This window comes from Equus przewalskii, chromosome 8 (assembly GCF_037783145.1).
Source record: "Equus przewalskii isolate Varuska chromosome 8, EquPr2, whole genome shotgun sequence".
NCBI lineage: Eukaryota > Metazoa > Chordata > Mammalia > Perissodactyla > Equidae > Equus > Equus przewalskii.
Genome location: NC_091838.1, coordinates 34,014,559 through 34,041,997, shown reverse-complemented (window position 1 = coordinate 34,041,997; position 27,439 = coordinate 34,014,559). Strand labels below are relative to the sequence as shown.

General features: G+C 34.4%; 1 long non-coding RNA gene across 1 annotated transcript in view; it reads left to right on the top strand.

Moving 5' to 3' along the window:
• LOC139085323 (uncharacterized) overlaps positions 1–22,438 on the top strand; it is a 42,078-nt gene extending 19,640 nt beyond the window's left edge. Inside the window, exon 4 of the long non-coding RNA XR_011543605.1 lies at positions 18,549–22,438. This is a non-coding gene — a long non-coding RNA (uncharacterized lncRNA). The remainder of the gene's footprint in view (positions 1–18,548) is intronic.
• Positions 22,439–27,439: the final 5,001 nt, after the last annotated feature.

Below are 27,439 nucleotides of genomic sequence, written 5' to 3'. Positions count from 1 at the left end.
TATTTTTAAACAATGTTGGAACAATTGTAACAACTTTATTTACAAAATCAACAGATGATTTGTTAATAATATTAGACAATGTGGTAGTGCAGTATAGGAGAAAAAACAGAAGAATTAGTGAAAACCAGTAGGTTTTAATTCCTGTAGAATGGAAACAAAGAGGTTTTTAAGATGATTTTCATGAGAATGGAATGAAATAGCAGCAATATAGTCTATTGCACACAATAGCTACCATATACATTTTGTTTCACCCTGTTTTAAATAATTAAGGAAACATGAAAAGAAATAAAAGGATCTGTATTAAAAATATTTTAAGAAACCATGTTTTCACGCAGTAAGAAAATTATTTTTTCAGGAAAGCTCAGAATTCTATGTGAGGCTGTAACTCTTGACCAACTTCAACTTCAACTTCTAACACAGAAATTCAATTTCAATTTTACTTTAAAACCATTTGTATAACATCAGATTGCACAAGCATACTTTAGAATTTTAACTATACTATTAATGATAAATATTTTTATGATAATGAATGCTCTTGACATAGTTTCTTAAGATGATAACTTCAATTTTACATTTTTATTATGACGACAAAGGACTTTTTATAGAAAAAGAGTTCAGTGTATTTGAGAAACTGAGATAAAGTCAACGTGCTCAAAGCATAATGGGAGATATGCTTGAGATGCAGTTTTGAAAGGTAGCTGTAATAAGAGGCCATATGTAGACTAGACTGTGATAAAAAGTTTGAGTGTCATTTTACATGCAGTATATTTTTACTTTTTGTGTGTTTGTCAGATAGGAGCAGTGAGAAATGAAAAAGAAATCAATTTTGTTTTGAAGAAAAAATATCTACTTTTGGAGGTAAAGAATGATCTGTTCAGCTCAATGATCACAATGTCCTATCATCCTCCTAGTGATTCATCTAAGTTTAGTGGTGATTGAAATTATTTCGTAAAGAGGGAAAGAGGGAGGACTGGAAGATGGGAAGGAGTAGGAGAGAGAGAAAGAGAGAGAGAGATTAAGAAATTGAGAGAGAGCTGACACAGAGGATCAGGAAATAAAGATGATAAAAAAGCAAAGCCTTGAAAATGCCAGAAGATTGAAGCACAAGAGAAGGAATTAGAGTCTGATAAATGGAAGGACAAATCCTTTACTGTTATACCAGGGAAGATAAAGAAGTCAGGTACTGGTCCAGGTTGATTTGTAGGGTTGCTGCTGAGATAATAAAAGAGGATATCTCATTTTATCAAGGGGATATACAGTTATCCATAATGCAGTGTGGGGTGTGTAGTGGGGGGATGTGGATGTATGAGCAGAGAGGGAAAGTTAAGAAAGACTTGTTTCAGAGTGAGAAAGAGGGCCATCCAGGGAAACATTTCCAGAATGGCAGAGTAAAGACCTTCAAAAATTTCTTCCTACAAAAGAGTGCTGAAAACATTGGCAACAATTGTCCAATTCAACTTTTTCAGAAATCTTGAGATTGACCAAAGGTATGAAACAATTCAAGGAGCATTTACTCAAAAAATATTCTTAGTAAGAAGAGCAATCTTTGTGGCCTCTTCACATGCTCTATTCCCATTCAGTCAATCCACAGTGGACTTGAAAACCAGCAGCCTCATAACCATAGTAGTTGTGTAAATCAATAGTAAACAATCACTTGAAGGTGCAGAATGAATTTGGAGCTCCCCAAAAAGCAACACTCCAGAGAATCCCAGAGCTTATCTTTATTTGACCTGACTCAAAGCTCAGTTTGTGTGAATAGCCCTACCCTCAGGACATTTGTCAAAAATAACCAGTGACAAATAATTAACATTACAGCTGCCTGAGGTATTAATACCAGTTGCAGCTTCCAAGAGCCATTCTCAGACATTCCTAGGTAAATAAAATCCTTAGAAGGAAAACTGGGGAATGAGATGTCCATAGGGAACATTGAATAGCTCTGACATGTTCTTGGGAATGCAGAATGTCATGTGCATGTATAGAGCTGTGTACATGCTGAGAAAAGACTTAATAAGGCCCTGATTTCTCATCTCTGGCTGACCTCGAGGTCCAGTGCAAGCAGAAAATGAAGCTAAGGTAAACTACAAACTGCCTACCAGAGTATGTACCCAACACACACACAGTTGCACCTGGAAAAAGCTGGGAGACATTTACAGAAGTTCTTTCACAATTATTAGCTAATCACTAAGTTGACTGAGAAGAGAATTCTACAACCACATATAAAAAAGAACACAGACATTTAAAAAATTAGTCCAAGACTGTGGACTGACAAACAGAAGGGCCAGGCTGGTGGCATAGTGTTTGAGTTTGTGTGCTCTGCTTTGGCTGCCCAGGGTTTGCAGGTTTGTATCCTGGGCATGGACCTACACACTGCTCATCAAGCCATGAAAAAAACAGGAATAATGACAGCAACAACAGCTAACCCTGGCAAGGGAGTGTGGTCTGATTTTCAGTGTTAGCATATTATATTATTTAAAATATCCAGTTTCAGCAACAACAACAAATACACACAAAAATAAGAATTATGGCCTATACACAGGAAAATTAAAAGTAGTTAATATAAACTATTCCTGAGGAAACCCAGATATTGGACTTACTGGACAAAGATTTTGAATTAGTTATTACAAACATGTTCAAAAAAGAAAGGAAGATCATGTCCAAAGAATTAGAGGAATGTATGATAACGATGTTTCATAATAAAGAATAACAATAAAGAGAGAGTGTTTTTTAAAGAATCTAATAGACATTCTGGAGTTCAAAAGTATAACTGAAATGAAAAATTCACTAGAAGAGCTTAAGAAAGTAGAAAGAAAGAATCAGTTAATTTGAACATAGATTGTGTGAGATTATCCAGTCTTAAGAATGAAGAAAACTGAACAGAGCTTCAGAGACCTGCAGGACACCATGAAGTAAACCAACATATACGTAATGGGAAATCCAGAATAAGAAAGAGAAAGGGACAGAAGGACTATTTGAAAGAATAACGGCTATAAATTTCCCAAATTTGATGGAAAACATTAGTCTACACATATAGAAGTGTAACTGATTTTAAGTAGCATAAGCTCAACAGACCCACACTCAGATATATTAAACTGTTGAAAGCTAAAGACAAAGAAGAGTAATTTACCATGTAAAAGAGATCCACAATAAGATTAACAATCAACTTCTCATCAGAAACTGTGGAGGCCAGGAGGCAGAAAGATGGCATATTTCAAGTGCTGAAACCAAATAATAATGTCAATCAATAAAAAATAGTGTCAATCAAGAATTCCATATCCAGCAAAATAATGCTTCAAAAATAAACAGTACATTAAGACATTCCCAGATAAACAAAAACAGCATTCTTCATGAGCAGATCTATAATTTCTTTAAAAAAATTATAAAGGAAGTTCTTCAAACTGAAATGAAAAGACACTAACAATAACTCAAATCCACATGAAAAAATAAAGAACACCAGTAAAGGCAATTGCATGAGTAAATATATGAAAAATGTGTAAGTGTAATTTTGTTTGTACTTTTTTTCTTCTCCCATATGATTTAAAAAAAACAAACTGCAATAATTAGACTGCAAAGCAATAATTAGAAATATTTGTGGATGGACTTATAATGCATAAAAACATAATTTGTATGGAAATAATAGACAAAAGCAAAGGTAGGGAAAGAAGTATATTGGAGTAATGTTTTTTTAATGTAAATTTGAAAATAACTTTGAATTAATCTGAACTCAATTGCTTTACATTATAATATGAATTGTAATCCTAGTGCAACCACTGAGAAAATAACTAAAAGAAATTTAAAAAGAACAGTATTAAAATTGTATATTTGAAAAGATCTATTTGACATAAAAGAAGACAGTAATGGAGGAATAGGAAACAAAAATACTTAAAATATGTAGAAAGTAAATATCAAAATGGAGATGTAAATCCTCTCTTATTAGTAATTAAATTAAATAAAAACGAACTCAGCATTTCAGTGAAAAGGCAGAGATAGGCAATGAATAAAAAGTTGTTTGACTATATGCTGTCTACAGACAATTCTGGTTGGATAAAAAACATATATTAGTTAAAACTAAATAGAAGAAAAAAATAAATACAAACAATAACCAAAAACAGGGCTGTGGTCACTATACTAATATCAGAGAAGAATAGACTTTCAGGCAAAATTTATTGCTAGAGACTAAAAAGGACATTTTATAATGGTAAAGTTTCAAACCATCAGAAAGAACAATTATAAACACATATGCACTTAAAAACAGAGACCCACAATACATGAAATAAAAAATAGCACAATGTAAAGAAGCAATAAACAATTCAACAATAATAGTTAAAGACTTCAATATCCCAATTTCAGTAATGGATAGAACAGCTAGGCAGAAGTTCAATAAGTAGAAAAAAGACATGAATATAACTAAAAACCAACTAGAACTAAGAGAGAGTTTTGATTATCCCATGCAACAATAGCAGAGTACACATTCTTATTAAGCATACATGGAATATTCTCCAGAAACACCATATATTAGGCCATTAAACAGGTCCCAATAAAGAAAAAATAATTGATGTCATGCCCAGTATGTTCTCCAACCACATGCAATAAAATTGAATTTAATAACAGGAGGAAATTTGGAAAGTTCATAAATATGTGGAAATTAAACAATGCACTCCTAAATAACCAATCCATGAAATAATAAATAACAAGAGAAATTAGACATTACTTTGAGAAGAATGAAAATGAAAAGAAAACATACAAAAACTTATGTGATGCAGCAAAAGGAGTTTTTAGAAGGAAATTTATAGCTGTAAATATCTACATTAAAATATAAAAAGTTTTAAATCAGGAACCTACTCTTTCATCTTTAAAAATTAGGTTAAAAATACTAATTCTAAAGCAACAGAAGAAAAGAAATAATAAAGGTTAGAGTGGAAATACTGAAATAGAAAAACAATAGAGGAAGTCAATAAGACCAAAAGTTATCGCCTAGAAAATAATAAAAATATTGATAAAACTTTGACTAGGCAGAACACGAAAAAAGAGAAGACTCGAATTAACAAAACCAAGAATGAGTGAGAAGACATCCCTATCGACTTTACAGAATTAAAGAAGATTACAAGATAATACGATGAACAAATACATGCTAATAAATTAGACAGAAAGAAATTCCTGGAAGGACATAAACTTCTAAAACTGACTCAGAAACATTAGCAAATCTGAATAGAACTAGATTGAATTAACATTCAAGAAATTTCCCATAAAGAAAAACATAAGCCCAGATGTCTCTCCTGGTGAATGCTACCAAACATTTAATGAATTAACCTCAATCCTTCACAAAAACATCCAAAGAACAGAAGTGGAGAGAACACTTTTGAACTCATTACATGATGCCAGTAATACCCAGATACGAAAACCAGTTAAAAACATCACAAAGAAAGAAATGTTGATATTTCTTTTCGTATATAGATGTAAACATCATCAATGAAAGACTAGCAAACTTAATCCTACAACATATAAAAAGGATTTCGTAAATGACCAAGTCAGTTTGATCCCAAGAATACAAGGTTGGTTAACACATGGACATCAGTTGATGTAATACACTATATTAACAGATTAAAGAGCAAAAGCTTCATGAACCTGTCCATAGGTGCAGAAATATCCTGTGAAAAAAACCTCAAAATTCTTTCATGATAAAAGCACATTAGGAATAGAAAAACAAATTAGGAATAGAAAGGAACTTGATCAACCTCATAAAAGGCATCTATGAAAAAACCATAACTAACATTATGCTTGATAGTGAAAGACTGAAAGCTTTCCCCCCAAATCAAGAAAAAGACAAAATGTTCATTCTTGCCACTTCTACTTAACATTTTACTGCGGTTTTTGCCAGGGCAATCAGGCAAGGGAATAAAAAGGCACTTGGATAGTAAGAAGTAAAATCATCTCTATTCTCAGAAGACACAATCTAGTATATAAAAAAATCTAAGGAATCCCCAAAGAAACTATTGTGCTAATAAACAAGTTTAAGAAGGTTGTGAGATATATGATCAACATAACAAAAATCAATTGTATTTCCATACACTAGCAATGAACAACCTGAAAATTAAATTAAGAAAATAATTTTATTTATAATAGCATGAAAAAGAATAAAATACTTAGGAATAAATTTAATTTAAAAAGTATAAAATCTGTATACTGAATACTATAGAACAAGTTCTTGTATCAAGAGACCTAGTGTTATTTAGAAGGCAATATAACGAAATTGATCTGTAGGTTCAATGCAATACCTCTCACATTTCCAGTTTTTTTTTTTTTTGCAGAAATTTATAAGCTGACTTAAAATTCTGTTGGAAGTTTAGGGACCAAAAGTAGCCCAAAAAGGGGGAAAAAATAACTTCTTTAAAAAAGAAGTAAATTATAAGACTCACAATTGATGTTTTCAAAACTTGCTACAAAGCTACAGTGATCAAGACAGAATGGCAGTGACATAAATAAATATATTGACATCAGTAGGAATAAATTAAGAATATATAAATAAATACACTTATGGTCAATTGACTTTCAAAAAATATGTCAAAACAAATTACTGAGAAAGAATAGCCTTTTCAACAAATGTTGCTGGGACAATTAGATATGTACATTTAAAAGAATGAAGTTGGACCCCTATCCCACAACTTATATAAATACTAGCTGAAAATAGTTCATAGACACAAATGTAAGAGCTAAAACTTTAAAATTATCAAAAAGAAAATACAGAAGCTGTAGAAGCAATGCTTTCTTACATATGCCACCAAGATGACAAGTGATAAAATAAAAAATTGATAAGCTGAACTTCATCAAAATTAAAAAGTTTTCTGTTTCAAAGGATCTTACAATAAAGTAGAAATACAACATAGAAGTACAAGCACAACTAGAATAGGAGAAAATAAGTGTGAATCATTTATCTGATAAAAGATCTGTATCCTGAATACATAAACAAATATACATCTAACAAAAGCAAATACTCCAATTGAAAAATAGACGAATGATTTAAATAGACATTTCTCCAAAGAAGACACAGAAATGACCAATAATCACAGGAAAAGGAACTCCACACCATTAGTTATTAGAGAAATGTAAATCACAACCAAAAGATACCACTTCATACACATTTGGGTTGCTAAGATAGAAAAAGACAAGTTACAAGTGTTAAAAGAATGTGGAGAAATTGGAACCCTCGCACACTGCTGGCGAGACTACAAAATCATCCAGCCACTTTTCAAAACAATTGGCAGTCAAATGTAACGTAGAATTACTATATGATCTAGCAATTCCATTTTTAGGTAGATACTGAAGAGAACTGAAAGCATATGCTCCTATAAAAATGTGTATATAAATGTTTCTAACAACATTATTCATAACAGCCCCAAAATGGAAACAAACTAAAGGTCCATCAAATGATAATGAGTAAACAAAATGTGGTATATCCACACAATGAATTACATCAATAAAAAGGGATTAAGTACTGTTACATGCTACAGCCTAGATGAAACCTTAAAACAGTATGCTAAGTGAAAGGAACCAATCATTAAAAGCCACATACTGATTTCATTTATGGGAAATTTATAGAATAAGCAAATCCATAGTGACAGAATGCATACTAGTCTTTGGCAGGTGCTGGGGCAGTGGGGAATTGGGAGGTATTGCTAATAAGTACGAGTTTGTTTTTGGGGTGATGAAAATGTTCCAAATTAGGTGTGATGGCTGCATGATTGTGTGAATATACTAGAACTACTGAATTGTATGCTTTAAAAGAGTGAATTTTAAGTTATGTGAATTATATATCAACAAAGCTATTATAAAAAGAAGGAAAGAAAGGAAGCTATTACTAAGATATGTGAGAGGATTTTCAGGCAGTGTTAAAATGCCTGTTTTATATACTTTATTGTAAATTTAACACAAAGGGGGTCACCATAACCATGCATTTTTCCAAAATGTATGTTCAGATATACATATGCTTCTTTAGAGAAGCCCCACTACTGGGCTCAGCCACGATCTTTATTTTTATATTTTTATTTTTTTAGAATGATAGCAAAATATTGGGGAAGAGTTCTGAGTTTATTTGCAAATAATTAAATGTAATAATAAATCATGAAATCCAAGTAATGCTAAGAGAGAAAGGAAGACAGGAACGACTACATGAAAAATAGAAAGAGCTTTAGTCCTTGGACAGGAAATATTCATGAGTCGACAGATGTGGAAGATGTGGAGGGGGCAATATTTAAAGGTGGCAGCAGGTAAATAAAAGATCACCTTCTGATCTTGAAATACACGAGCAATGAAGAGAGAAAGATTAAAGAAAGTCTGGGATAAGACGAGTTTTTCCATAAAGCAATACATTGGAGGCAAACTGTGAGAAGAGGTAGGGGAACGTAAGAGAACTGCAGCTTATAGGCATAATTTCCAAAGAATACAGCAAGATATTTTTAATGAAAGAGAAGGGTGGAGGATATCCAGAGGGTTTTGTGTGGGTTCTGGAATGAAACAGCATTACAAATGCGAGAGTGTGAATGATAATGGATAACCACTGAGATTTTCATCTGAAGTATATAAGACTATGAAGTATGATGCAATCAATAATTCTGAAAACATCTTACAGGAAAGTGGGACTCAGAGAAAAGAAGGTGAGATTTGAAAAATGTTCAGTCAATTTAAGTTAAAGTAGGTCATTGATGATTAGAAAGAACTTTTGAAATTTACTCTTAAATAATTTATATATCTTAAATAAATAAATTTAAAGGTGAAACTGTCCATGAAATATTGGGGAAAAGGTCATACAGACTATACATCCCAAAAGGACTTTTATTTACTGAATCTCAAATTCAATCTTGCTCATTTGATAATTTGATAACCAAGGGGTTTGCTTTGCCGTGTGTCCACTTTTTTTGCTCCAGAGGCAGAGTGAACAGTAACATCCTCGGGACTGTGGAAGAGATTATTCTGGATGCTTGTTATCCTTGTTGTAATAATATTAGGCTACTAATTAAATTATTTCCCTTATTAGCATTACTTTATATTAACTATACTTATTTAATAATGTTTGATTTAACTTAAGTCTATAGCATAAGTTTACAGTGTTGCTACATAGAGCCAATTCAGGTAGTCATTCAAGGGTGTGTCTTCTATTGGTACTGTGCTACTGAGTAACTTTGTGACCATGGAAAATTCAATTACTCTTTTGTCTTCATTTTTGACAAATGGAAAAGAAAGAGTTTATCTTGGATAATCTCTGACCCTTTCCTGATATGATTATGTGTGTATATGTTGATGTGTGTGTGAGACTGCCTTTGTGTGTGTGTGTGTTTCTAAGTAAAGATAGAGAAAGCAGAGAATTGCGTTTTTTCCTATTGGCAAAATGCTGAGAAAAATTCATGTGTCATTTCCTGTATTTTTATTCATGTTAAGGGCAGTCAAAAGAATCAAAAGATACACAAGGAATAGTATTAAATACCTGACACAAGCACAGAATTATTTAGGCTTCTTTCTGTAATGACAATTGTAAATAATGCAACATTCCTGATAGTTTCATTGTTGACACTATCACAAAGAGTTTTCTGGGTCTATTATCTGGTTGAAACACTTGAATTGTTTTGAAATGTGCATTTATAATGCTTGACATTATTTATTTGATATGCATTGAAATAAATTTATTTTTTCTCTCTTGACAATTTAAATTTTAGTGTTTTTGGAGAAAGGATTAGGTAATTACTTAAAGAACTTATTTTCTTGACTTATAATAACACCTTTAGCAGAGCACAACAGTAGAGCTGAAGCAAAGCTCTGTAATTTCCTGTAGATCCTGAAGCATATTGTCTTATCATTGTCTAATGAATAAAATGTTGCTAGTTTATGAAAAATAAATATTTTCAGGAGTATAAGTGAGTATGCTTTATTTAAAAGTCCAGGTTATTTTTTTAACATTATAATCATGAATCAGAAAAACTGTGATTGAAAGAAACTGTTTTAGATAATACAACTTGATCTTCCATTTACTTTCCCTCCCAATAACTTTTTTTATATGTATATAACCCAACCTTTGGAGTTTGAATCTTGAACCATCACTTCTGAATCTCTGCAGTTGCCAAAGTTAACATGTTAGAGACAAATGAACAATAAGAATGAGAAAAAAGTATCAGAGGCTTTCAGTTCAAGAGGGGCATTAACTGGAGAGTGGGTGAAAGCTTCAATTTGCTAAAGATCATCTGGCATAATGAAACTTAGCAGCTGTACTTTCAGAGCATCTCCGACAAGGAAACTTTGGCAGAGAGTCTGCATTCCAACCACCACTTACCACTGTTTAGGTGATGGATGGAGCAGTGGTTTCTTTGTCCTGGCAAGAACAAGGCTTGCTAGCTATTCTCTGGCGACAGCAGTTAGAAGGAATTTTGTGAAAAATACAAGACAATTCTCACCGTTTTGATTTCCACATCTCTTCATTTTCTTTGTCACTCTCATACCACTACTTTTCTTTACTCCAAGAAATAAGCAAAAAGGGAAATGGAAATCACTAGAGAACTCTAGGGGCTTATGGAAATCTTAGGAACTCAAGTAACATGAGAAATATTCTTTAGAATACTTTCTATATTCTTGTTCTAAGATTGTATGTTAGGGAATGTATATGTATATATATGTATGATTCTTTGCACAATTTCTTGTTTCTCAGGCCCCACAGACCTCAAGAACAAAGATCATAGTCAAACTACTACTTTACTCCAGCCTCTTCCAAGTTTCCTGGAATTCTAAATCAAAAGGTCCTTCCTTCACTTTCCTGGGTGACATTATGTTTGACCTATATGAAAGGTTCATTCTTCAAATACCTTTCTTCCTCTTTTAGTGAAACAAATTTAAGGTTTTTCAAGATATATTATAGCTCTTGGACCATGGCATCTTCCGGACCACAAAGAATCTCACATAAGCCACTGCTTTGGTCCATAGCACTAGAAAAACACTGGTTCCTTCTGTCCAGGAAGAAAGAAGCTTAAAGAGGATATATTCTTACGAGTGATAGATTTTTCAGTCAACTCCAGATGCCCCGAGCTCTCAGTGTGACACTGTTCTCTCACTGTAGGAGGAATACAAGACACTTCACATTCTGGCTCTAACCTTTCCAGCCTCAGCCACCTCCTGTCTGATCACATGCCCAATGTTTCCCTCACACTGCTCTGCTCCTTTCACCATTTCCTAATTGTATTTGGTTCTTTGTTGACACTGTTCCTGGTTTCTCTGTCTGGAATGTCTTTCTCAGTCTTGGTTTAGCAATCTTCTACACATCTTTTTCACGTGAGTTATTTCAGAAAGTCTTTTTATTATCTATAGGCAAATCTGTCTAGTCAGGACCTCTTTGCCACCAAATAAAGGAATTTCTACCTGTTAATATGATGCCTGAAGTCAGTTCCCTGGAAAATATATTCTGAACAGAGGTTTACATGCAGGAGGTTTAATTGGGAGCATTGTCAGGGTGCCTGTAAAGAAAATATAAAGGCTTAAATGGTCAGAGTATGAAGTTGAAACGTGATGCAATTGCAGTCCTAGAAGGAGCTCTGGAGCTGGGATGGTTTATAAGATTTGTCTCAAATAGAAGCAAAGAGATCAGTCTTTGTATTTGCACATCAGTCATTGGCTATGGCTTTCTCCGGAGAGGTTCACTATCAGAGTGGAGGCAGTGCCCTTTGACGAAGCGCAATTCCTAAGCAAGGATTCAACTGTAGGAGCCATCAGCATCTAATACTCCCAGAAGAGGTCCTGGAAGGCAACACACACTTAAGCCCATCCATCAGATCCACTTGCTTCATACAGAACCTTTTTCCTCTTGGAGAACAGCTTTCTCTTACAAGACAGGTATTAGTGGCATGTACCATGCTCCCACTACTGCACTTTCTCTTGATGAAGCTCGTCATCTGCCTCCACTCTAGCCGTTCTAGATTCAATTCATCTTCAGCCAGCATTTCTGCTAGTTGAGATGGATTAACTTGTTGAGTGACCCCGACCCTCATCCTCAAGGGATCTGACACTCTGGTCATTACATTTTCTCAGAGTATGGCTGCTTCAATTGTTCATTTGCTGTCAAATATGGATGAAAGGTACCAAAAGATGTCCTAATAGACCACTTGGGTGCCAGGTCTGTCATTCTACACCTTCATTATCTAATGATAGCTCTATGTTCCCCTGATGATCACTACTCCTGCCAGGGTAGTGACTCATGCCCTTGCTTGTTAATCTCTTGACATGAAGATCCTGAAGTGACTGAGTAGAATCCATAGCTTCAAGTTTAAAGGGGCTCTTATTATGCAGCCTAGGAGAAGCATTCTCCATCCAGGGGTAAATATACATTGCTCATGCATTGTTCAGAGTGTTATTAATAAAGAGAACTATTCAGTGAACTTCTCAGGAAACCACACAGTACAGAGATGAAAGAATTATTATAATGGAGACCACTCTAAAAGTGGTGATAATTCTCTATAACATATATTAGTAATTATGTAATTATTAAAACCCTTCTACTGCTGTTTTATTTTTCCTTTTTGATTGCAGCAACCAGAGGCAGATCTTGTTCATGAGAGTGCTGAAAATAAATGATCACACTCAAAACCCACAAGCCCTTCTCTCCTTGTTGCTATTCAAGCACGCCACACATTAGGTGAGAACTTTGAACTTAAAGCTCAGAGATTTGCCTATTATCCATATAGGTTTGGCTAAGTAGCCAGAAAAAAATACAAATAAAAGTGAAAGTTAACTCAAAATTTTAATTGGCCAAATGATTTTTTAGTGATATGATTGTAGTAATTTGGGTACCATTGGGCAAGAGCTAAATATAATATCGTTGAGAGTCAGGTATCTCACCATGGATAAGAAAACAGAAACACAGTTTGAGTGAAGTGAGGAAAAATTCTGTACTGTTAAATTGGAGTTAGAGTCATCAGTGTAAACACCCGCTTCAAAAAAATACTAACTCCTTTGTGTCAGACTTAGCAGGTCACAGCAGACTAATGCTCTTGGTACAATAGACAGAAAACCTGAATAAGATGAAAAATTCATTTTGTAATTACATCATAGCCCAAAAGAAAGAAAGATTGGGCAAACTAAAATTTGAGAGCAGATGTGGTAATTTGATAATATCTGTCAATTTTTCCCCTGTAGACATTTTCTTATTCTTGGTGAGGACAAGGCAGAAATATTCTAATGGGAAAAAAATCAGTGACGTGTTTTTAGCCACAAGAGATAAGTATTAACAAATTCAAAGCTGGCAGGGATTCCACAACGTGGGCAGCTTTCCCTGGAACACTTACTGAGAGCAACGGCTGCACAGGAGGCCAAGGAGCTATGGGAAACATTTCTAAACAACAGACTGAAAGGTCCTGAGGTGCAATCATGTGCTCAGACAAACTTTAATCTCCTTCTTATTTGTCAGATTTTAAGCTACATACTCTGGGAGCCTCAAGAACTGAGTTGGAGCACCTGAAGCCAGAGCTGGTTCTCTCACAGTCTTTCATGGTTGAGGAGCACCAGGCTTTTAATCAAAATCCAAAGAGACCAGACTCTAGGACAAGGGGAAAATAGGGTGTCTCTGTCTTATGTAAACTGGAACCAAAACCCGCCCCAAATCAATTCTTAAGTGGAGTGAGATGATCAACCCCTCACCCTATCTATTTACCATAGGAAAGGTAGGGAGATATATTATCTGAGATCTCAAAAGTTCTCCTATACTTTATCTTTGGCATGTAATCAAAGGTACTAGATATATTTAGAGGCAAGACAATTAGGCAAAAAAATAGAAAACAGGATAGCCACCTAGACACTGAATTTACGAACAAACAATGGCCACATCTCCTATGACAACAGAACTCTGATCCACACCTCTACAGCAAGCAGGCCAGGATCCTGAACCAAAAGGTCTGCAGCATCCAGCCTGAGAAGCTAAGTCACAACTTCTGTAATAATTATCACAAAAAGATCAGGACTTGTTCCATGACTACTAACTTCCCCAAAGAGAAAACAAGCAAGAATATGGTACACAAGCAGTAATGACATTAATCATAACTGGACAAAACATTGTAATTCAAAGTCAAAACCTTGCCAGAGAGGATTAAGAAAGGGGGTCCTAACTGTTTGCTAATTACAAAGGGACATATTCTAAATATAAGGACACAGACTTGTTGAATATAAAAAGGTATAAAAAACACATTATGAAAAAACTAAGCAGAAGAAATTTAGCATAGATAAAGTGACATTAGATAAAACATAATTTATATAGAATAGTACTAAAAATATTCCCAGAAATAAACAATTATAATTCATAATGATAAATAAATCAGTTCAACATAAGGACATATTATTCCTAAATTTGTATGCATCTGATAATATATCCTAAACATGCATAAAGCAAAAACTGTCAACAAAAGAAAAAACAGACAATTATATTTGGAAATTTTAAGATACTTCTCTCAATAACTGATATAACAAGCACAGAAAAATATCTGTGAGGTTTTAGAAGAATTGATTAACTTATGACCTAACAGATAATGTATTTGATTACTGGAAATGCAACTACTAAATGCAAATTTATTTCAAGTGCAATTAGAAGAACTGCCTGAGCCATAAAACAGATATCAAAAAACTTCAAATGGTTCAATTCACAGACAAAATATTCTTTGACTTCAGTGGCATTAAACTAAAATCAATGGAAATAAAACTAAAATATCTCCAAAGTTTGGAAATAAAACACAATTACTCTTAATAGGTTGTGGACCAAAAAAATGAAATCATAATAAAAAATCTTTTGAACTGAAATAAAAAAGGTCATATGAAAACATGGGATATAGTTAAAGTAAGGATTAGAGGAATTTCTTAGCTTTAATTGCATATGTTAAAAAGAAAGAAAAGATGAAAATTGATGATACAAACTTCATGTCAAGAAACAAGGAAAAGCAAACAAAATTGAAAGAAAATAGAAAAAAGGAAACTATAGAGATGAGAACATAAATTATTGGAATATAGAACAAACGTTTAATAGGGAAAATCAATGAAGTCACAGGTGTGTTTCTGGAAATTATTAATAACATTGATAAACACCCAACTAGACTGGTAAGAAAAGAAAAGCAAAAACAGAGTTTACCAATATCAGGAATAAAATACGTTCCTCATCCGTATCATCACTACAGATCCTATAGATAAGAAGAAGATAATAAAGGATAATATGAACAATTTTATAGTAATAAATTTAATGATTTAGATGAAATGAAATAATTGAAAAAACTCATACCTGACAGAATAAGAAATAAAAATTTTGAACTTTCCTATAACAAATAAATAAATTGAATTTGTAATTTAAAAAAAACAAACTTTCTTCAATGGTAACTTCAGTCCCAGATATTTTCACTAGAAAAATTCTTTTAAAAATTTAAGGAAGAAATAGCACTTAGTTTACACAAACTCTTCCAGAATCTAAAAAGAAGGAGCCTTCCAAATTGTTTTTATGGCATCAGAGTAATTTTGATTCCAAAAGCTCACAAAGATATTTAAAAAGAAAAGAAGCAAGAAAGAGGGATAGAGAGAGAAAGAAAAGAAAAATTCTCTCAGGAACTTAATATTTTAAAAATAATAAATCCAATACAGCCATAGGTAAAAAGCATATTATTGCATTAAGATTAATGATGTTTATTCAAGAAACACAAAGCTGGTTGAAAAGCTGCATACAAATCAATGAAATTCACCATATTAATAGAGAATATTGGGGGAAAAGAATATATGATCATATCAATAAATGCAGAAAAAGCTTTTGATAAAATCTAGCAGTCATTTTGATAAAATTAATAGCCATCAGAGGCTGTTAAATTTTAATTGTCTGGAAAAATGAAAGGAATTTTCTAAATATGATTAACAATACTTGCAACCAACCTACAGCAACCATACTTAAGGGTTGCAGTAGAACCTGTAAACTTTCTTTCCTACTCAGCAGGAGTGGGTAGGTATCAGTTGTGGAAAGTGGTTTATTACTTGTCTGATCTTCATGTGCATATGTCTTTTCCACTCTGGGAAGGTGAAAACATTTTGATCTGAATAGTTTTTAGATTCCAATACCTATGTACAGTATCTCAGAAAAGATTAAGAATGCATATAGTTTAGCTCCCTCAAAGTCTCTCTATTGTCTGGTTAGAAAAACAGACCATCCTCTTTGAGGAGAGTCGTCATTGGACACAGGCTCTATTCAAAGCTTCATTATCATGACCAGGTATAACTGAGCATTGTTGTGATGGATTTTTTTGTGGAGGTTATGTTGGAGGGGGGAATGTGAGCTGGTTATGAGGGGTAGTGCTAGCCAGTGTTTTAACACAGTTAATATGGTTGCTTCTCTAATCTAAATTTGATGTTATCACCCATTTCACTCTCCACTCCTACTGTAGCATTACCAAGCCTCATTATCAATTGTTTTCAATCAATATTCCTTGATAACATAAGAAATTCTTGAGAACAAGAACAATGTTTACTTCTACAGTAAATAGTTTAATGCTTGGCACATATTAGGGGCTCAATGAAATTTGCTTAATTAATTGCAAACCTGTCATTACTCTGAGACTGAAGAAACCTATTTTAAAGTAAAGAAATCTTTTCTATCAACCTACTCAAGAAGATAAAAAATGTTATCTAAACATATGATCGGTTGTCTCAAATCAGAGATTACTTAGAGAAAATGTTGCACTCTTTAAATATATAAGAAAATGCTATAATGCTATAAGTCTGCTTTTTTAGCTTCAGGTTTGTCTAATGCTCCAAGATGGTAGCCATCTCATTCCAAAGGGATGTTTGACATCACCATGTAGTACTCACAAATGTAAAGAAATAAAACTAGATTTAAACTTTTTGCCTGCAATAAAAAGAGAAAGTCTGAGACAAGAAGAGAAAGCTATGAGTCTTTTGTGATGCCAAATACACAAGAAGAAGGAATGAGGGACCCCATGATTGCCCCTGAGGCCTAGGGAAATGGGCTATAGCTGGTCCTCTTTGGAGAGCTTGCATAAGGTGGATTCCATGAACGGATTTGTAACTTATACCTGGAAAAAGACCAACAAGCTTTTCTGATAGTGGAGCTAGGAGAGATGACTATGTTAGGATCTAGCATTCTGTTCTCATAAAAATTGTTGCAGCAAAGAATCTGCAAGAAGTTTCTGTAGATCAATGTGACCCACATAAACTACTTGCACAAGAAAGCAGGATGAGATTATCTCAGATCTCATCCAAGTAGCCCACCAAACATGTGAGAACCACAAAGTCACAAGGAATAAAGAAGTAATCCAATTATAAATGTTTGCTAAGCCCATTTTATTTTCCCCCTTCACACAGAGACATATGGCATTTCCTTGAATATTTTGCAAATATGTAAGTCTTTTTGACTAAGTTCTAGTCATAAAATATACATGCTACATTAAGACCTGGCCTATAAAATATTTCGCAAATGATTCTCTTACCTCATTCATAGCCTTGAATGTCAGATATAGGCAGAGTCCTCCTAGAGGTGCCTGGGTTCCTGAATGAATGTGTGGTGCAGAATCCTTTAACATCCAAATTTATCTTCACACTATCAAGCAAACCAAGTTTGTGTGTGTGTGTGTGTGCGTGTGTGTGTGTGCACATGAAGCCATTGAAATTCGGGGTTGTTTGTTACAGAAGATAAGAAGGGCAGCCAGCTAGAGGAGAGGGCATTCATCTCTATCTGGGGGACTGCAAATGAGAGAAAACTAGTGATGGTTGTGGCAGAGACGGTGAATGCTGAAAAATCTATGAAGAGTGCTAAGTGAGGAAGACAGCCCTTTTTGAATGTCTGCTAGTCCCCGAGAGTCCGATACCCATTCATCAAGAATACAGCATGAGAAAGAGATATGATTGGTTTCTTTATCAATCACACTTCTCTTATGCTTTTAGGGTCTTGCCTTCAACAGTATGTGGGGCAGAGCTGTGACATTGAATGAAATTTAAAATTGTTATTACCTTTGGCTAGATATATTTACTATTGCCTGGAGAAACTTTTATTACCTGTAAGAAATAAGAAGTAACGGAACTTGCCCTAAATTTCATCTAGGGGCAAGGGAAGAACTAGTTCCAGAGAAGATATTTAAATGAATAGTTAGAGACAAAATAAAGTTGCATTATGATTTCATTGCATAGGTTGTAGTTATTCTTCAGTACAGTTATTAGCAGTGGGTTTTCTTTGCTCTGCAAAGATAACAAGTATATCAGTATATCCAGAGAATTAATTTATTCACAAAGTTTGAAAGAAAATTGCTCGTTGCACATGTGAGAAAAAAACATATTTTTTCCATTTTATTTAAAACCTCTAAAATGAATGTTAATTTATTACAATTGAGTATATTTTTCCTCGAAATGGACTGGATTTAATTTAACTATGTTATCTATGGGTTTGCAGTAGCCCAGTCATACTAGAAAACAATGAGAACATCATTGTCATTAAAATATAAGATAGTATTTTTGCTTTGAAGTGATGGTAATGATAAATATCACCTTATTTCAAGCCTTTTCATTGGAGCTTTAGAAGATTTTAGTAAAGCTGGAAGCATTTCAAAAAAGTAAAAATGTTACGAAATGGAATTTTAATTCTTCAAAGCCTTTCATCTTCTCATCGCAGCTATCAAGTCCTCACCAACACACTTCAAGGGTAAGGATATTTATTGTTGTTTTTGTACCTTCAAAACTATTCTAAAACATTTTGGTAGGATTAAAACTTCACTACAATTATTGGCATATTCAAAAGAAAAGAAAATAGAAAAATTAGTTTTTAGAGAGCAAATAGTTTTTAAAAATGTAGATTACAATAGACCAATTTCCTGAGAATGTATAGCTTAACATTTTTAAGATTTCTCTCTTTGTTCTCTGTTGGTCATCTCTTAATATTTATATCTTATATTTCCTGGGCTCTTCCTATGCATCAGGAATAGGCTTAGGAATTTTATGTACATAGTAATTTAGGCAGTAATGTTTCAACAGTCAGAGAGATCAAGTAACTTGCTAACAAGCTAATTATTATGGAGCTAGGATTTGGATAGGACTGTGACTTCAAGACTCCTAACTCCTGCTCAATATTAGACTTGTTTTGATCGTGAAATTTAAGAATTCTATGCTATTAATTAATTCACTTTATATGTTTAAAAAACCTTTTAAAAGTTAATGTTTGATCCATAGTATTTTAACTTAGATAATTGATGTGCAAAAAATTCAACTGATACTACAGCTCAGTTGTAGAGATAAAATGTAGGTTCTTTGAGAGGCAGTAAGTCTTGAGTATCAATAAGAAGAAGAAGAACAAGGAAGAGAAGGAAACCACCCCCTTCCCAATCTCCAGTGTGGGGACATCAATGCATACCATGGGTACCAAGCGAGTGATCCAGAGAGGTTCTCAGACCTGCATCCAGTTTGTCTAGGATCCTCTCTTTGCATGACTGAACTGAGCTACCAAGTCTGTGTCATCAATCCCCAGGTTGTAGGTGAGGAGTAGGGGAGCTGAGTCAGCAGGTGGGTACCTCAGAGATAATACTTTTACAGAGTTCTTATTGGAGACTAGAGTTACAGGAGATTCCCTCAGCCCTTAATGTGACCCTCACATGTCTAACCCATTACCCTCTTCTCAGTCCTTGCACATGTCACCATTTTTCATGACTGTATTATCAGATTCCAAAGGGAAAATATTATGCATTCTATGCAATAATCATGTAACGGTTTCTCCCATGTGGTACAGTAAGTAATTTCGGACGCTAATATTATTTTCACTTTTTAAGAATTGTTATATAAGCCCAGGGAATATGTCTTGGATATTTCTCACTCTTTTGCTGTTGTTATTTATAGAAACAGTTTCTCAACCATATCCCATTACCTAACAACCTAACAGAAGCCAAAGAAAAGAGGTAGAACTGCTAAGCAATATTGCTGACTCTAATTTTTAGTGAAATTTTTAACTGGAACTGTTTTTTCCACTTCTAGCATCTGAATCAGTATTCTGGGCTCTTAAGATTTGTATTATGTATCAGGACTACTGGGCTTAAATTTGCATAATTTAAATTATAGCCAACAAATATTAGGCAAGAATCATAGAAATTGACATTGTTAGTTTCGCAGCCTATTCTGCAAAGCCAAAGACAGTCCTGCAGGGGAGATAGGAGCTGGAAAGGAAAGAGGTGATTCTTTTGGAGAATGCGGCCATAGCACTGTATTGTTCATGGATAAAGAAACTTAATCTGGTAGTAAGAATTGATAGAACGTTATTGACTACAGACACAGCTTGTTTGATGGTATTGAGGTGGGAAGTTGAAACTCATAAGTATGTGTTTCCTAACATATTATTTGAATGAATAAAAGTGGTTAAATTGGAGAATAAAAGGAAGATTGAGAAGCAGAAGCAAGAAATATTTAATAGATGACTTTTAACACAAGGCAGCTGACTTTTTTTTAACTAAAAAGAAAAAATTCACCAAACAATGGGAAAAATAGATGCCAACTAGAGTACAGTGCTGATAAATATTATTTTAATGGAAATTAAAATAATTCTTTCTTTCCTCCCTTCCTTCATTCAGTTCAACTCAACTCTTTACAATTTTAGATTGAGATACTAAACCCCGGTGTGATAATCTTGCACACATAATTCTAGGTACTTGGGAAAAGATGTTTAAAAGATAGATTTTGTCCTTGGCCTCTATGTAGTGAAGAATTAATTTAGCAAAAGAGAGATCTAGCCTTTGTCCTGGCTGCTGGGGATGACCTCTAACCCTTGGGAATTCCTGAGTGATAGTAGTGTCTTTGTTATCCATGGGATCACTCGGACCACACCTGATAGTTGGTGCTAAGAGATGACTCAGGATGTGACTGGCCCGAAAGAACAACCATATGATTAGAGGATTAGCACTTTGGGACAAGTGAAATCAGCCCAACCTCAAAGAGTGTGGGGCTGGGGGTAGGAGGACTTGGGACTAAGTTCAACCATATGGACAATTAGGGAATCAATCACGCCTACATAATGAAGCCTCAATAAATACTCTCGACACTAGAGAAACTCAATTGGGCTCCCTGAGTAGGTAATAGTCTAGTAGTTGGTAATAATCTAATAATTGGTAATATGTTGCTATGCATTGATAATGAGGGGGCATTGCATCTTGAGGACTTGGAAGCTTCACAGTTGGAACTCTCCCAGCCCCAGATTCTGCTCAATGCATCCCTTCTTTTGGCTGATTCTGATTTGTATCCTTTTGCTATAACCAATTTGTAATTTTAAGTATAGCACTTTCTTGAGTTCTAGGTCATTGTAGAGAATTATCTAGTCTGAGGGACTCTGTTGGGAACCCCCAATTTGTAACCAGCTGGTCTGAATTGAGGGTGGCCCTGGGGACCTCTAAATTTACAGTTGGTGTCAGAAGTCTTGAGCAGACCTGGCAGTCTAGAGGACTATACTTAATCTTGAGTTTAGCTAACTCTGAGTAGCCTCATAGAGCTTGTATTGTAAGGGACAACTAGTGAGACAATGACTTTATGATAGTGAGTTAAGCGGTGAATACAGATCTTGTTTCCTTTGCTGGATTTTCTTCTCTTTTGACTAGACACTTACTTATTACCCTTCTCTATTTCAGGAAGCCTCAGGTCACAAATAAACCTACCTTTGCCACACATTTTATCCTGCTGGTAAAACTAATAATTGGAATGAGATGTGATTTAACTTTCTCCAATACTGCCTTTAATTTGGAATAATTTGCCTTTGTGCTCCATCAGAGCTTCCAGTATAATGTTTATTATTATGATGTCTGTTTGGGCTATAAATATTTGTTAGCTTATTGTAAAGTTAATGAATTAAATGAACTAATGAATAGTGAATTGCAACTTTGCAAGGTTTAATGGAACTTTATTTTTGAGCTAATTCCTAAAGAAGACTCCAATATGATAAATTCATTTAATTTCACTTCTGGTAATGGATAGTTTAAAATATGCTTATTTTTCAAAATAAATGTTAACTAGTTGCTGATGTCCTTTTTTGGCCTCTCTCTGTTAAAACGAAATTAGTTGTTTACTGGCTTAACACAATGTTTTAAAAGTAATAAAATATTCTAGATAAGGCAAAATTGTGAAACTGCCTGAGGTCAATACCATCTGGAAGGGGTATTTGTTTGTAGCATCCCATCCAAGGTTGGAGGCTACTGAAGTAAGACTTCTGCCATTTATTCACTGTCATAGTGGGAAAACTCCATAACTATTAAAGAATGAAACCAATCAGATGTATGAGTCCTACACTGAGCTCAGCTTTACAGCTTAGTTTGCTAATATGGTCTTTTCAGGATGATATTGTGTGATCTGAGTAAATATCAATAGCAGCCCTGTTTGGATAATACATCTTATTTCACCACGAAAAATTTTCTCTTTGAGGTAAGTAGAGGAACCACACTAAACTACTCTTGGAATAAATAAGGCTTGCCCTCAATTTCAATTCAAAATAGTTTCACTTATTTTATATCTTATACAAAAATAGCTTTCTATTGCATCTCGGTTTTGCCATCAGAAGGTACTTGCTTTATAATAGACAAACTCACTTTTCAGGGATTGAACAGTTAACTGAAATTGGCACTTAGTGAATTCATGAGAATGAGGCATACTTTCTCCTAGTTTGGCCCCTTTTCTTCTTTTATGAGTACGATGATAGCTGGAAAAGGGACAATCTGACAGGCTAACAATTAACTTTTTAAAATAAATTATGAGAACGTTGTGAAAAGCAAAATTCCCTTGCATTTGACATTGTTTCCTTACAGACCCTGTTGTGCATTAAACAAACTTTATGGCTGATTCTCTCTACAAATTTTTGCATTGCAATGGCTCAGAAAATTTGACTTGCTAATCTAAGATATACTAAATTGATCTAGATTTTAATATATTTATCAAGCGTAATATTTTTTATAGTTAGTGATTCCCAAATTTCCTTTTCTTTTAACTGAAAAATAGTTATTTTATTTTTTCCCATGGACTGAAATATGTGGTGGGCTGGTAAAATGGTTTGCCTAAAAAAGTAAAGCCTTGATTTGTACCATTTAGCATTCATGTTCCATGGTATAAATATTCCCAACATTCAGATTTCAGACTATCTGTGTAAGATCGTTGGAGTTGAGAAGTTGAGAGGAACGAAAGGAATAAGATTTCTCAAGGCTCTTCGAGTTGGTTCCAGCACATCATTCACTGTAATTTAGTTACCATAGGACAGGGATGGCAGGATTTCTAAATTGCACTGGAAAAGATACAGAGATAAATGTAGGCATTTTGGGGAAATAACCTTTATTAAGTCAATATATTGTATCTGGATTACAAAATAGGGTAAAAGCTAACTCAGGTGTTTTGCCATTAAATAATCTATGTTAAATTAATATTGCAGATGGAAGTAATTAAAAATAACCTTAGGGATAAGCTCTTTTAGCTTTTATAAGTCATTAATGAGCAACATTAAGATCCCTTGGAATTAATATAGAAATCCAGAATAAAATACAGATTTATTTTGTAAATCCCTTCTTTATTCTTTTTTTATGTGGGAATTTGAGCATAAAATTACCAATAGTGAGAAAATGTAAATTGAAAGACATTAAAATGGATATTGAATGCTGCATTTTAACACTATTATATTCAAAGCGTAACAAAATTGGTCATTATTATACTTTTAACAAATCAACCAAAAGAAATCTGTTAGTAGGCAGATTATTTCTAACAAATGTTTATGCTTAGATCATGAAATAACTATTGCATGGTTCATCAGAAAATATAGCCTTTTATATTATTAATGAATAAAAATTGGGGACAAATACTAATATTTATTTATTGTTAATATGCATTGATTATAGAAATACTGTGTAGTAGAACCATAAGTAGAAGAGATCTCTAGTTTTCGGACCAGAGGCACTTGGATTTAAACGCCTTTACTTTTATTTAATAGGTGAACAACTTAACTGATAATTCAGAATTTGTTTCCACATCTATGAAACAGAAACAATAGCATCTTCTTTGTGAGGTCGTTTAACGATTAAAAAGAATGTTTTAGAGTCTCTGTACACCACTGAAATAAAACAGCTATTCAGTAAAGAGCAGCTCACAATAATATTATAGGTGGTAAGAGCTGGGATAAGGAAGGAGAAGCTCGAAAAGTTTAGGAAATATATCTATTGTCACAGGATTACAACTAACAAAAATAGGCCTCCAGCCCAAGTTTCTTGACTCTGGTTTTCTTTCAAAGATGTCACTGAACAGCTAAAGGCAATGATAAAAAGCTTGAATTGTGGAAAAGTGTGTTGATAATATAAGTGGATCTGCTAAAATCAAAATCATCATTATTCTTAGCTATAAAGTGAGGTGTAATATCTCCACATTATGTTTCACAGGTAAAGATGGCAATTGATTAAAGTAAAAGAAAGGTTGATATCCATAATAGTTTTATATTTTACAAACATTTAAAAACTTGGCTTGACTTTGGCAAAATTGCTAAGCAGTGATAATTTTGTTAAAGGACTTTGAAGTCCATTGCTGTAGTTTTCTATTTAGTTTCTCTTTTGCTGCATAACAAATTACCACAAACAGAACCTATAACAGAGCACATTTGTTATCTCACAATTTCCAGAGTTCAGGAGTCTAGGCATGGCTCAGTTGGTGCTTCTGCTCGGATTTTCAATCACCTTGTTGCCAGGCTGCATTCCTATCCATAGGCATGGCTGGGGAAGTATCTGCTTTAACTTATCAGGTCGTTTATAGAATTCACTTCATTGCAGCTACATGACTGAAGGGTATAACTTTTTATGGAAGTCATCTAGAAACTGCTCTCAGTTCCTAGAGGCCACTTGTAGGTCCTCTCCATGTGAGATATGCCAATATCAAGTCAGCAAAGAAAGTCTCTAGGTCTATTTCCTAAGAAAGAATATTATATAACATAATATTATCATGGAAGTGACATCCCAGAACCTTTCCCATATTTTATTGATTAATAGCAAGTCACAGTTTCTGTCCACATGCAACAGTGTGAATACTCTTACACAAAGGTGTGAATATCCAGAGGAGGGTTTCATTGGAGCTCACCCTCAAATCTGTCATTCACAAGTGCTAATAGTAATTTGAATTTAAAATGAAGTAAAATTATTGAAAAATTGCTTGCTAACTCTTTGATAACATATTTGTTTGTCAATAAATATTTGTTAGCAAAAAATTTTTACCTTTAATCTCAGTAAGATATTTGATCTTTGTTGTAAGTATAAATATAAAGAAGAGAGGTAGAATCGTTTGAAAGGTTCAGAGCATAGGCTTTCTTTGAAAAATGCACAGCAGAAAGATTAGCACCTTGAGCTCATTCGGGGGATTTCAACCAGACTTTATTAAAAAGAACTTGGTGGAAAAAAATAGCATATGTCAATATTCTACAGAAGCTGATAAGGGGCTGCAGAGATCTCATGGCTCTGCACGTGATATACATATCTTCGAATCTCCCTCTGCACTGTGAAACATACTTTGGCTTTAGTGTTATGAGATGTTAAGAATATTTTATGGAAACACTCGTCATCTTTTTATGAAAGTAATATCATTTTCTAAGCTGTACAGGAAATTTGTCTTTTGTTTATAATATTGTCTATAAGCAAAATCATTTCATATAATCATATTTGCAATGTGCATTTTATAGAATATAATCCCTTTTAAAATTGGGCACTGTAGTCATTATCTATTGCTACACAACGAATGACCCCCAAACATGGCTTAAATAACAGATATGTATATTTAACAATTTCTGTCGTAAAGAATCTGGACATGGTTTAACTGGATGCCTTTGGCTCAAAGCCTCTCGAGAGGTTGCGGACAAGGTGCCAGGTGGGGCTACAGTCATCTCAAGACTCTCCAGGGGCTGACAGGTCTGCTTCCAGGCTCATTCACGTGGTTGCTGGCAGGTTCGGATCTTTACTGGCTGTTGGCTCAGTTCCTTACCACCTGGGCTTCTCCATAAGGCTGCTCACACCACAGCAGCTTGTTTCCTTTGTGGCAATGTATCTGAGAAAGTGAGAGAGAGCGTGGAGAGGATCTCAAGGCTAAGTCCACAGCCTTTTCATAACCTAATCCAGTAGGTGGCATCCCGGTACTTCTGTTATATTGTATCCCTTATGAGTCACTAGGTCCAGTTTACACTCAAGTAAAGGGGACTACAAAAGGGCATGGATTTCAGGAGACAAGCCCATTGTGGGCCATCTCAGAGCCTGCCTACCACAGGCACTGGCTGTAGCGAGGAAACAGAACATTAAGCAAAGAAGGAATCCAACAGGTATTTAGTGGCCACAATGTGCTAGGTGCTCTTTTATCATGCTAGTTTTATCTTCACACAAGCTTTGGAAATTGAACTTTAGAGACATTATGGAACTTGGCCGAGGTCAGAGGACTAGTGATCAGAAGTAAAACAATGCCCTGTTGTACTCCGAAGCCTATGCTCATTAGGTCTTCACTTCAGGTGGCATCTGGAAATGATCAAACCTCACATCTCGTTTTAGTTATACCATGCTGTACTGACTATGGCTGTTTAAAGGGACATTAGAGCAGCTCAAAAACATGCTAAATTTTAAACCCCTGAAGAGTTAAGGTAAGAGATATCTTTAAAATTTTGAATTTTTACCAGAGATCCTTACAAAAGGAGGCAGCCAATACCTTTTTGTTAAAGTGAGTTAAATTCAGGGTTTTATTTGTTGTTCTGTGGTTTGGCATTGGTGACACTTTCACAGTGGCCCATTTCTGAACTGCTGGGTACATAGATGGGCAATCACTCCTACTCCTGCTCTCTCCATTTCTCCCTCCCTCCCTGTCTATCTCTTCTTCTCATATACACACATTTGCCATAGCAATTTAGAAACCAGAGCTAAAGGTATGTGTTGTCATCTTGACTCCACGTACGCATTCTCTATATAACTCCTCCTTTGCTTTCTTCTTTCCTAAGGCTGATACAAATCACCCATCCCTTTGTACTTCCCACACCTTCCCAATCTACCCAGTCAATTATGTGCTTATAGCCATATTTTTAAAAAATTTTTAATGGCATATTGGATCTCCCTTTCCTGTCCCTAAATTATATCCTGTGAATGTTCCATAAATTTTCAGTAGTCACATTCAATTATTCAGAGTCTAATCCATTTTAAAACTCAACCTAAAATATGATTTAAATTTCCTCCTCCCTTTCTCCCAAAGCAGGCTGGATCCTTTGTCAAGGGATCTGAGGTGAGGAGATGGGGTGGAGTATTCGTCACTTTCACTCATCCTCCATCTTTATCTTGGGTCTAGTCTCCTCCACTCTCTCTCCTGTTAAGTCAAACTGATCAATAAGTAATCAGAGTAAAAGTTTTAGGGTTACAGTTTTAATTAAAATTAAATTCCCCATATC